The sequence below is a fragment of the Balaenoptera borealis genome (assembly GCF_965194805.1).
Source record: "Balaenoptera borealis genome assembly, chromosome: 15".
Classification (NCBI taxonomy): domain Eukaryota; kingdom Metazoa; phylum Chordata; class Mammalia; order Artiodactyla; family Balaenopteridae; genus Balaenoptera; species Balaenoptera borealis.
The window spans coordinates 32,290,253-32,301,174 of NC_138871.1; the positions used below are offsets into that span (position 1 = coordinate 32,290,253).

General features: G+C 48.0%; 1 protein-coding gene across 4 annotated transcripts in view; it reads right to left on the reverse strand.

Moving 5' to 3' along the window:
- ANXA4 (annexin A4) overlaps positions 1-10,447 on the reverse strand; it is an 81,978-nt gene extending 71,531 nt beyond the window's left edge. For 2 of the 4 annotated variants that reach the window (XM_082356406.1, XM_082356407.1), the window contains exon 1: positions 9,713-9,881. The gene's annotated coding sequence lies outside the window, so the exon portion shown is untranslated. Of the gene's footprint in view, positions 1-9,712; positions 9,971-10,378 lie in introns of those variants that run through there. The other 2 variants (XM_082356410.1, XM_082356409.1) reach the window with 2 other exon arrangements.
- Positions 10,448-10,922: the final 475 nt, after the last annotated feature.

Sequence of the window (10,922 nt, forward strand, 5' to 3'; positions counted from 1 at the left end):
GTTGCGGTGCGCGGGCTTCTCATTGCAGTGGCTTCTCTTGTTGCAGAGCACGGGCACTAGGAGCGCAGTCTTCAGTAGCTGTGGCACAGTCTCAGTAGTTGTGTCTTGCGGGCTCTAGAGCGCAGGCTCAGTAGTTGTGGCCCACGGGCTTAGTTGCTCCATGGCATGTGGGATCTTCCCGGACCAGGACTTGAACCCGTGTCTCCTGCATTGGCAGGCAGATTCTTAATCACTGCGCCACCAGGGAAGCCCTAACTGAATTTTAAATAGTGGCTATATTTAACAATCAGCTTGCAAAACCCCTGAACACTTAACAACCATCTCTGATGGACTGATACAAGAACGCTCCAGCACACCACTGGGAGAACAGAGATGAAGGATGATTTTCTATTTAATTGTGGTAAAATATGCATAACAAAACTTACCATTTTAACAATTTTTAAGTGTACAATTCAGTGGCATTAATTACATTCCCAATATCATGCAACCATCACCACATCCCAAACAGAAACCCTGTACCCATTAAATAATAACTCGATATTCCCCCCTCACCCCAGCCTCGGCTAACCATCATTCTACTTCCTGTCTCTATGAATTTGAATTTGGCTTTTCTAGGCATCTCCTATATGTGGAATCATATTTGTTCTTTTGTGTCTGGATTATTTCACCTGGCATAATGTTCTCAAAGTTCTTCTATCAATATGTTTGAGCACATATCAGAAATTCCTTCCTTCTTAAGGTAAAAGCAGGAGTTTAACTAAGACCAATATTTAAGGCCACCTTTAGTGCCCAGACAACCATGCTTGGCCTGGAGGGAGGGTGTGTGAATGCCACTTCATCCTCTCACTTCTGAGGAATAAGCCTTCCCCACATTCACTGAAGTACAGAAAACCCTGGGAATCCAGTCCTCTGGTGGGGAGGTCACAGGGCAGCTTTAATAGGGAGCACAGAAGAACCTGAAAAAGGTAGAAGGCGCCCTGCGCATGATTAAAATCCCACTATGTTTATCTTTTCAATAAATCCAGACCAGTATTTCAACCTAAAAGAAGTTCATATAACCTAGTGGCTGTGAAAGTGTGGCTCCCAGACCAAGAACGTCACCATCAACTGAGAATTTGTTAAAAGTGTAAATTCTCAGGCCCGACCCCAGACCTACAGAATCCAAAACTCTGGGGCTGGGGCCCAGCAATTTAGTTTTTAAGAAGCCCACCAGGTGATTCTGATGCATTCTCAAATTTGAGAACCACTGCTTTAGAGTAATGATTCTAGATTCCAACTACTGATGCCTAAAATGGTCCCCAAACCACCCCATGGGCATTTTATAAGTGTAGATTCCCACTCATGATCTTACATCAAGAATAAGGTAATGAGGGGAAAAAACAGGCAAAATTTTATTAATGGAAGGGGGGGTGTATCATAACATTAACACCGTTTAATATATACAAGCATAGCTATGCATAAATATGACTCAGGAAATATGTTTGCCAAAGATTATTTAAACAGTAGAGTTCTCAAAACCACCCACTGCAAACATGCTTTACTTCTGGCAGGCCTGATCTGTTAATTTATAAGATCTGTGAAACTCCAAATTCAAGTCTCTTCCTGCATGTGAGTGCTGGCCTAGGCTATAAAGGAGGACATTCAGCGCTGGAGGTAGGAGGCTGGGAATCCAGAACAAGGGCGGAGCTCCAGTCTCTGCTCCAAGATTCAACCCCACTACGAGAACCAGTTTATTCTGGCATAAATCTGAGATAGTTGTGTCTATTGTGCAGGATTTCTGCCAGGATTAGCAATAATGTCAATCCCCATTATACCCTCCTTCCTCATTAAGAGAACCTTCATGAGTTGACAGACTGGGTTTGGTAAACCAGGAAGGTGGGACTCCCCAGGAAGAAATAATGACTGGTCCAAGGCAAGCCCATTCCAACTGCCACAATGGTCTATGAGTGGCCATGTGACACACTCTGGCCAATGAGAAATAAAGGCAAGCCTGTCAAGAGGCTTGGAGACAGAGTGTCCCCCAGGCTAAAAGAGATAGCGTCAGCCTACCAACTTCCTCCTTCCTTCTGGCCTTGGATGATGTCAGCACTTGGCATCTGGAGCTATGGCTTGAAAAGGATTCTAATTAGTACAGAGGGTAAAGCACCTAGCACGGTACCTGGGAAAAGTCCTCAAACTTTAGTGTGCACAAAAGTCACTCAGGGAGTGTTTAGAAAAATGGATTTGGGGGATGCTAGACTCTAGAGCTTGAGTCAGTAAATCTTGCGTGGGGCTCAAAGACCTTATGTAATCAAGTTCCAATAAACACCCCTGCTTATTCTCCTCACACCCAGTTCCAGGCCCTGATTCTCATTTAGGTAGTCCCTGCATGAGACCCCCCATTCCAAAACTGCCACTTGCTGTGTGGGCAGGCACTCATCGTCTTTACTTAAATAGTTATTTTGCCCCAATCAGGTACTAGGCATTGTGAGAGAAACAGAGATGAAGATGATCTTTCTCTCAAGGAGCATGTAAGCTAGTAAGAGAAACAAAACAGGTATATAACCAATCCAATGACAAAGCAGTGCTCGGCAACTGTTATAAGACCTTCAGGGTAGCGAGAGACTACAGACTAAGTCGTCCCGCCACCACCCAAGAGAGTCAAAAAGCTCTCATTTGATTAAAGCTTAGAAAGACAGAGAGCAAAGACGTCTGTAGGCAAAGACAGTAAAAACGAAGCCTCAGCTCTGATTATGAATGGTAAGACTTATTTGGAAAAGAGTATAGTTGACCCTTGAACAATACAGGTTTGAACTTCCCCAGGGCCACTTATACCTGAGTTTTTTTCCACTAAATTCTACTGCACCAGTACACCATCCATAGATGGTTGAATCCGCGGGTGTAGAACCAAGGATACTGAGGAACCAAGGATAAGCGGATGGACTGTAAAGTGATACGTGGATTTTCAACTGTGCAGGAAGTGAACAACCCCCGAGTTGTTCAAGGGTCAAGTGCATTAAGTGTGGAGTTGGGCTGGTTTAAGGACGTGAAGAGAGTAGAGATAAAGGCTGGAACAGTCATTTTCAGAAATGGGTCATTCTGTGGGGCTTGGAGGTTGGACTGAATTTTCCAGGCCATGAAAAATAGTACATTCATTCAGCATCCCTTTGGTGAGCACCTACTGTGCACTGGGCCAGAGGACTGGGGGCACATGGCCCTGCCCTCAGAGGAGCTCAGAGCTGAGGGGAGGGTACAGGCCTGTCATCAGGCACCAAAGTGTGAACATTCCTGTGGCAGGGGAATCACAGGGAGACAGGAGCACGCAGGGGAGAACCCTTATCCAGATTAAGCCAATCAGGGATGAAGACTATGTCCAAGCCAAACCTTAAAGAGTTGGCCTAGTGTAGGGCAGGGAAGCAGGGAGTCTTGTTTTTCCAAGGCTGAATCTCTGCCTTGATTTCCTTCCTGGTATCCAGAACTTCCTTTTTATTTAAAAACATTTATCACATAACTGTGCTAAGCACTGGAGCAGATGCAAAAGAAAACAGGGATTTATAACCTAGGCCAGCAGTTTGTACTATGGGATCCCTGGACTCTCTAAGACCTATCCCCCAATAATTGGTCCTGTCTCCCATGGGCCTACAGAATGGCCTTAATTTCTGAGGGCCCTCCCGCTCTGGCCGCTGGGACTAGTCCTGCTCTGGCTAACATGCCACTCCTCCACTGTGCCTGGTCTTGCTTTCTCATCCCCATGCCTGTGCATAAGCCCTTCTTCTCCTAGCCCACCTCCAGGATGGTTCCTCCTCCAGGAAGCCTCCTCTGATCACCCAGGATGGAGTTAGGTACACCCCCTCAGTTCTATGGCAGTCTGTGCATAGTGTATCAAATAATTTATCATGCAGTCCTGTGATTTTTAAATTGTTGATTTGCTTGTTTGTCTCCCTAAGGATGGGGTCTGGGTATTTTATCCTTGAATATCTAGCATATGTCACATTGTATAACAAATGAATGAACCTTTTTCCATTTGGCGGGGGCCACTGACATCCTGTCTACCACCTGAAGACCCTTCTCTGAGGTGCTGAGCTGCCTCTCCTGCCCCTAGATGCTGCCCCAAGTCTTGCTCCCATAGGGATACACCACCAGCATCATGACACAGCACATCATTCTCGTTTGATGTCTGCTCCACTCCTCACCTAACAGCTGGGACTCCCTGCCTACTTAGAATGACCCAGGCGACATCAAATCCATCTTGGACCAGTGGTTTGGACATAGCCTCTACCTCTTTACCTCTGAAAAAGTCCAACCCTGTAGTCAGCTTAGTCTACCAGCCCTGCCTTCTCTCACTGATTCCCCACTTTTAACCCATTATATAGTATAACAGAGTAGTAAGCACAGGAGATAGAATCAGACTGCCAAGTTCAAATCTTGGCTCTACCACTTGCTAGTATGTGATGTCGAGCAAATTCCTCAATCCCTTTGTGCCTCAGTTTCGGCATCAGTGTAATGGAGACGACATTAGCAGGACCCACCTAACATAGGTGAAAATTTTTTTAAAAAATAACATGTCAGGTGTTTGGCACAGGGTCAGGCTCATAGGGAACACTAGGTTTCAGCCTGCAGAGAGGCACAGACCTCACAGACTGAGCCGTAGAAGGAGGTCCAGGCTCTGAAGCCAAAGCCAGGTCTCTGAGTGCCCATGACCTGATATCACTGTGAGGACTTTCTCTGACAAAGCGCCCTGCCCCAGCAGGTCTATCTAGTCTACAAGCTGTGACTTATCCCATCTACCTCCTCTCTCTGCTTCTGCAGCTAAAAACACATGGAACCACTGGATCATTTAAATGCAGAACTTTCCCCACCATGCAAGTCAAGGCACCTTACAATATTTTTGCAACCAGTTAAAGTACAGCCAAATGAAATGTATGAGCGATTCTACTTCACCTCATTGGAAACCAAAGCACATTCCATGCTAGCTCTTTGTATACAAATAAGAAAGTATATGACCATATATTAATTTTAAGGTTGGAAAACTTGATAACTGTACATTCTTCATTTCTGTTTCATTCTCCCTTTTCACAAGCAGTGTTAAATGGACAGGTGCTATCTGTAACTCTCTGTTTTAAAAGCTGACAATACATGAACATGATAAAAAAAAAAACTCAAATAGTACCAAAAAGCATATGTTGATAAGTCTGTAAGAACTTCACCTCCCTCCAACTACAGTGGCAGTCATAATTTTCCTGTGTATCCTTTCAGAAGTACTTATGCATTAACAAGTACCTAAGAATATAAATAGCCTCCACGATTCTTATATACAGAAATGTTAGCATATCTTGTAAACCTGTATTTTGCTTTAAATATATATATATATATATATATATCTTCAATATCATTCTATATCCGTTCCTATCAACCTGCACCACTTTTTTTTTTTTTTTTTTACAAGTACTGACTTTTAATTTTTTATTTATTTATATTTATTTTTGCTGTGTTGGGTCTTCGTTTCTGTGCGAGGGCTTTCTCCAGCTGCGGCAAGCGGGGGCTTCTCTTCATCGCGGTGCGCGGGCCTCTCACCATCGTGGCCTCTCTTGTTGCGGAGCACAGGCTCCAGACGCGCAGGCTCAGTAATTGTGGGTCACAGGCCCAGCTGTTCCGCGGCATGTGGGATCTTCCCAGACCAGGGCTCGAACCCGTGTCCCCTGCATCGGCAGGCAGATTCTCAACCGCTGCGCCACCAGGGAAGCCCCTGCACCACTTTCTAACAGCTGCATTGTATTGTATTGTATGGATGCTCCAGAACTTAACCAGCCCCTTACTGATAAATATTTAGGTCGTCTCCAAACTTGCGGTGCTACAGACAATGCTGCAATGTATATATCCTTGTACACATGTCTCCACACACATGTCCAAGTATATCTTTAAGATAAATTCCTAGTATTCAAATTGATGGAACAAAAGTAAATGGATTTTAAAATTTTGAGAAACGTTGCCAAATTTCAGGGCAATTCTGAACACAATGTCTAGGCGTCCATGGTTGGGATTAGAAGGGTGTCCGTAAACCCCTTGAGACTGTATGGGAAAATGTCAAAGGCATGTTTATTCTTCTCAAGAGAAGATTCATGGCTTTAATCAGATTCTCGGGGACTTCCCTGGTGGTCCAGTGGTTAAGACTCTGTGTTTCCACTGCAGGGGGCATGGGTTCAGTTCCTGGTCGGGGAACTAAGATCCCCCATGCTGTGTGGCACGGCCAAAAAATAAAAATAAATAAATAAAACGAGAAAAGATTTTCAAAGGGGTCTGACTCTAACAAGGTTGAGAACCAGTGAGTCAATGGGTCCTTGTACAGCATCAAAAAGCAGCAATAACAGAAGCTGAAGCTAAGCAGGATCCAGAAAATGCCTTCCTGAGCCCCTAGGAGAGGAGTGAGAAGGCAGGTGCTGGGGGCTGTTGATACCACCGGGCTTGTGTCCACAAAGGACCTCCTCCAGAGATGGCTCCACTACACATGAATCAGGAGAACGTGTTCCCATTCACCACAGGGCCCCTCTACACTAGCTCCTGGTAATAATTTAACGTTACCTGTTGGGTGGGGGGAGGTGAGTGCCTTAACCCAGAGGATTGAATCCACAGTGACTGGGCAGGGAGGTCTTTCTGATGACTTGACAAAGGTCCACTCACGGGGCCTCCTGATCTGTTTCAAGTCAGGCTGTTCATGCTGTGTTATATCCAGGCCTTAAAGGGTTAATGATGTTGCGGGGGGGGGGAAAAGGTGAAGGTCTTTTCCAGAGTAATTTACAGTCTGGCCTTTGGCTGCAATTTATCCTTGCTGCTGATTGTGGATAAAATGTTCCACATGGGTTTTATGTCTAGCAGTCCGGACCAAGAAGCAGAATGGCAATTTACTGACCTCAAGCATCTTGAACCTTTAAAATAAATTCTTCACAGGTGGTGGTGCAGGTTCCCACAGCAAAGCTCTCTGTCCAGTTCAAACATAACTGAACACTAACAAGTTATTCCCAATAAAACCAATGACAGGCAGGTTCCTGGGTCCCAACCTGTCATACTGATCAGAACTTTTGGGGCAAGAATCTGTGTGCTGTGCAAGCTTCCGGAGGGATGTACCTGAAGTTTGGAAACTATGGCTTTAGAAGTCATCTTAGTTTAACCTTCTCCCCTTTCCAGCTCCATCAGAAAGGGGCTGTTCGGCCTCTGCCCGGATATCTCTGGTGAGACTCATGCCAGCTCCAAAGCCACCCAGCCTATAGGTTTCAAAAGCCACTTCCTTAAGTCCAACCAGAACCTGCCATCCAAAAATTCCTGCCCAGCTCTGCCCAGTGCCACAAAGAGTGAGTCTATTCCCGCATCCACAAGCCAAGCCCTTCCCGAATTTAGGGCCATTAACCTGTATCCCCACACTACTGCCAGGTCCAGTTCTTCCCACCATGGTTTACATATCAGCTTGACCAGAAGAAAGTTGAAAAGGCAAAGAAAAACATTGGTCAAGATTTAGTTAATAAGCCAGGAAGCCACAAATCCAAATGCCAAATCACTCTGAACCAAGCACTGACAGAGCCACAGTAGGACAGGGAGGCTAACAGAACAGGCTTTAGTATCCAGCAGCTGGATTTAAATCTGTTTGCAAGGGGTCTGACCTTGACTGAGGACCACCACTTGGAGCCTCGGGATCCTCTTCTGTAAAACAAGCTTAATAACCCCGCCTCAGGTTGAAATAAAGATTAAACGAGTAACCTAGCATGGCTGTTACTCAAAGTCCCTCCAGGGAGGATACTGCAGCATCCACCAAACTGTCTCCTTAAGTAGCCCTGACTGCAGTAAAAGCAAACTCCCAAAGGTTAGGTTTGGGTCAAATTGCAGCCCAAAGCCCAAGCAAAAAGTTTAGAAGTGTCTTGTTTTATACGAAGAAGGTATCTAAATCGTACTACAAAGTATATCTGTAATTGTTTTTGTATGAAAAGTGTTTTGGGGGCTTCCCTGGTGGCGCAGTGGTTGAGAATCTGCCTGCCAATGCAGGGGACACGGGTTCGAGCCCTGGCCTGGGAAGATCCCACATGCCGCGGAGCAACTAGGCCCGTGAGCCACAACTACTGAGCCTGCGCGTCTGGAGCCTGTGCTCCGCAACAAGAGAGGCCGCGACAGTGAGAGGCCCGCGCACCGCGATGAAGAGTGGCCCCTGCTTGCCGCAACTAGAGAAAGCCCTCGCACAGAAACGAAGACCCAACACAGCCAAAAATAAATAAATAAATTAAAAAAAAAAAAAAGAAAAGTGTTTTTATCCTCAAATACCTGGATAAAATTGACACCCAAGGAAAACTACCCCTCTTGTTTATTCTGAAGCTACAGGTACTCCCTGGCACAAGGGCTGTTATCCTGGTGCTGCCCCTCACCTCCATCTCCCTTGGAGAAGAGCAGGCTTAGTCTACAAGCGGATGAGCAAGGCTGGGAAACAAATGAGCGGCTAGACATAAGCAAAGAAATGGGCCGCAAGATACAGTCTGAGGATGACCAAGCAGCTTCTCACCCTACACATGCTGAGGGCTGGTGTGCTTGGACTTGACTGCAAACGTTACCCTCTAAATAGTTTTCAGAGAAAAATTATCCCTAACCAAATGCAAGAACATCTAGGAGGGAAATTCACAGACACCTTTGATCCAGTAGTTGTGTGTATGTCTGTGCCCACACATGTACCCCCAAAGCAATAGAAATCTGATCTCAGCTGATGTAGGGGATGTGGCCTTGGCCAGAAAGGGCTCTGGGAAGTCAGCTGGTCCTGGGCGGCTATGGTTACCCATTTCCTCATCCCTGTCCCCTTCCTCTGCTGCTTGCTCTTCCACCTCTGTCATCTGAGAATTCCCTGGCAACTAAAGAGCGAGGGCTTCCCTATCAAGAGAGTTACTTGCAATGTAAGGAGGAGGTGGAGGGTTCTAGAACTGATGGACAATGGGATGGATCATTTAGAGGGGGGGACCCTATTCATTCTTCCCACTGGCAGCTGGAGAGAGCAGATGCCCACTTTTCATGAAAGCTGTGGGTTACTCGGGACCCACATGCTCCCAACAGCTTACAGAAGACTTGCATCAGTTTGGGAAGCACTTAAAGTTGGGCAGATTGTTGAAAAGCGATAACCTCTTTGGTCCGAAAGTCTCCAGCTGGTTAAAACCATGACTAAAGAGTGAGGCTGTGCCATCGGCAGACTCAGGTCATGGATCTCATAATAATATCAGATTCCCATGTGCCAGGCGTAGTAGTGCTGAGGACGTTAGGTACACACGGAGAGAAAGGGTAACAGACTAGGAGAAAGGAGTACGTTTCTTAAACGGATTAAAGAAAGAATTAAAAAAGCAAAACTTGGGTGTTGGACTGAGTCAGCTCCAGGGAATACTACTCAATCCTTTGTTTGTAATGCCTAAATCCAGCACCGTGCTTGGCACATGAACTCAATAAATAACTGCGGTCGTCTCTAACTGGTGTACATCCTGAGCTGCATAAACTGCTCTGGAGGTCCTCCTGGAAGGTGCCGGTGGACAAGGGCGGTGTTTGCCTCTCCCTTGCGCACCCGGAGCGAGTCCGGCCCGTTCCACCCTGTGCCTGCCCGGGCGGGCCCACAGGCCGGCCGCGGGCACCCCCTCCTAGGAGCGGCGCGGCGCCGGACCCGCCACCCCCGCGAGGCTTTCCCGGGCTGTCGCGCCCCTTCCGGAGCCCGGGACCCCCTTACCGCTGGGGCCGAGACGGGACGGCGCTCCTTCTCTGCGGTCACCGAGATCACACCCTGGCGGGGCCGGACAGCGGGTCTTATCGCAGGCGGACCCGCCCCGCTTCGGGGTGGAGACTGAGCCCGAGTTCCTGGTTGTCCCTCTCTGCCCACGAGACCGGAAAAGCCTACGCGGGCGAAGCGCACCGGGACGCCGGGGCCGGGACCGCCGCGCCTGGCACCCGGGGAGGGGCTGCACCGGCTTCGAAGCCGCGCGTCGCGCTCTCGGCTTTGTCCCCAGCCTGGATCCCAGCCTTCCGGCCCCGCCCGGCCCCGCTCGGTCTCCCTCGAGTCGGAGCAGTCGGACTCTCAGGTCTCCGGTGCCCGGGCGCCCCCACACCCTCGGAGGGCCGCGCCGCGGAACCTCTCCCGCACACGCCCTGCGCCCGCCGCGGCCGGAATTCCTGCCGAGAGTCAAAGCTTCCTCCGCGAGACACTGCACTTTCTCACGCCGGAAAAGTGGAAAGTGAAATCAGAACGGCACATTTCGTTTCCCTCTCAACACTAGACATACCCCAAAGTTCCCAGCAGTTCCACTTCTCCCTTGAGAAAACACGAGTTCCCTTTCCTTGGGGAAGCCTTTGGAAATGGGAGTTCGGAGCAGTTCCAGATCTTTCTCTCTACCATTACCTGGGTTCGCTGCTGGTCAAGTAGCTCCCGGGTTCGGCCTTGATGCAGCGCTCTCCCCTTATTATACAGTGTTTGTTCGTATCCGCCTCCCCAACTGGACTCAAACAAGGCACTGACTGGGTCTAAGTGGTCTTTGCACTCACACCCAGTACCGTTCTGGCACATGGCAGGTACTCGGTGAATGCTCGCATAATGAACCCATTGGGTATATCGGCAAATTTGGATTTCATTTAACAGAGGGTAGGTAGCTTTGGGGAGTGGAGATGTGTGTGTGTGTGTTTTAAGAATCGATTTTATTTATTTATTTTTAATTTTTGGTTGCGTTGGGTCTTCGTTGCAGCAAGCGGGGGCTACTCTGCATTGCGGTGCGCAGGCTTCGCAGTGCGGTGGCTTCTCTTGTTGAGGAGCACCGGCTCTAGGAGCGTGGGCTTCAGGAGTTGTGGCTCGCGGGCTCCAGAGTGCAGGCTCAGTAGTTGTGGCACAGGGGCTTAGTTGCTCTGCAGCCTGTGGGATCTACCCGGAGCGGGGATGGATCCCCTGATTT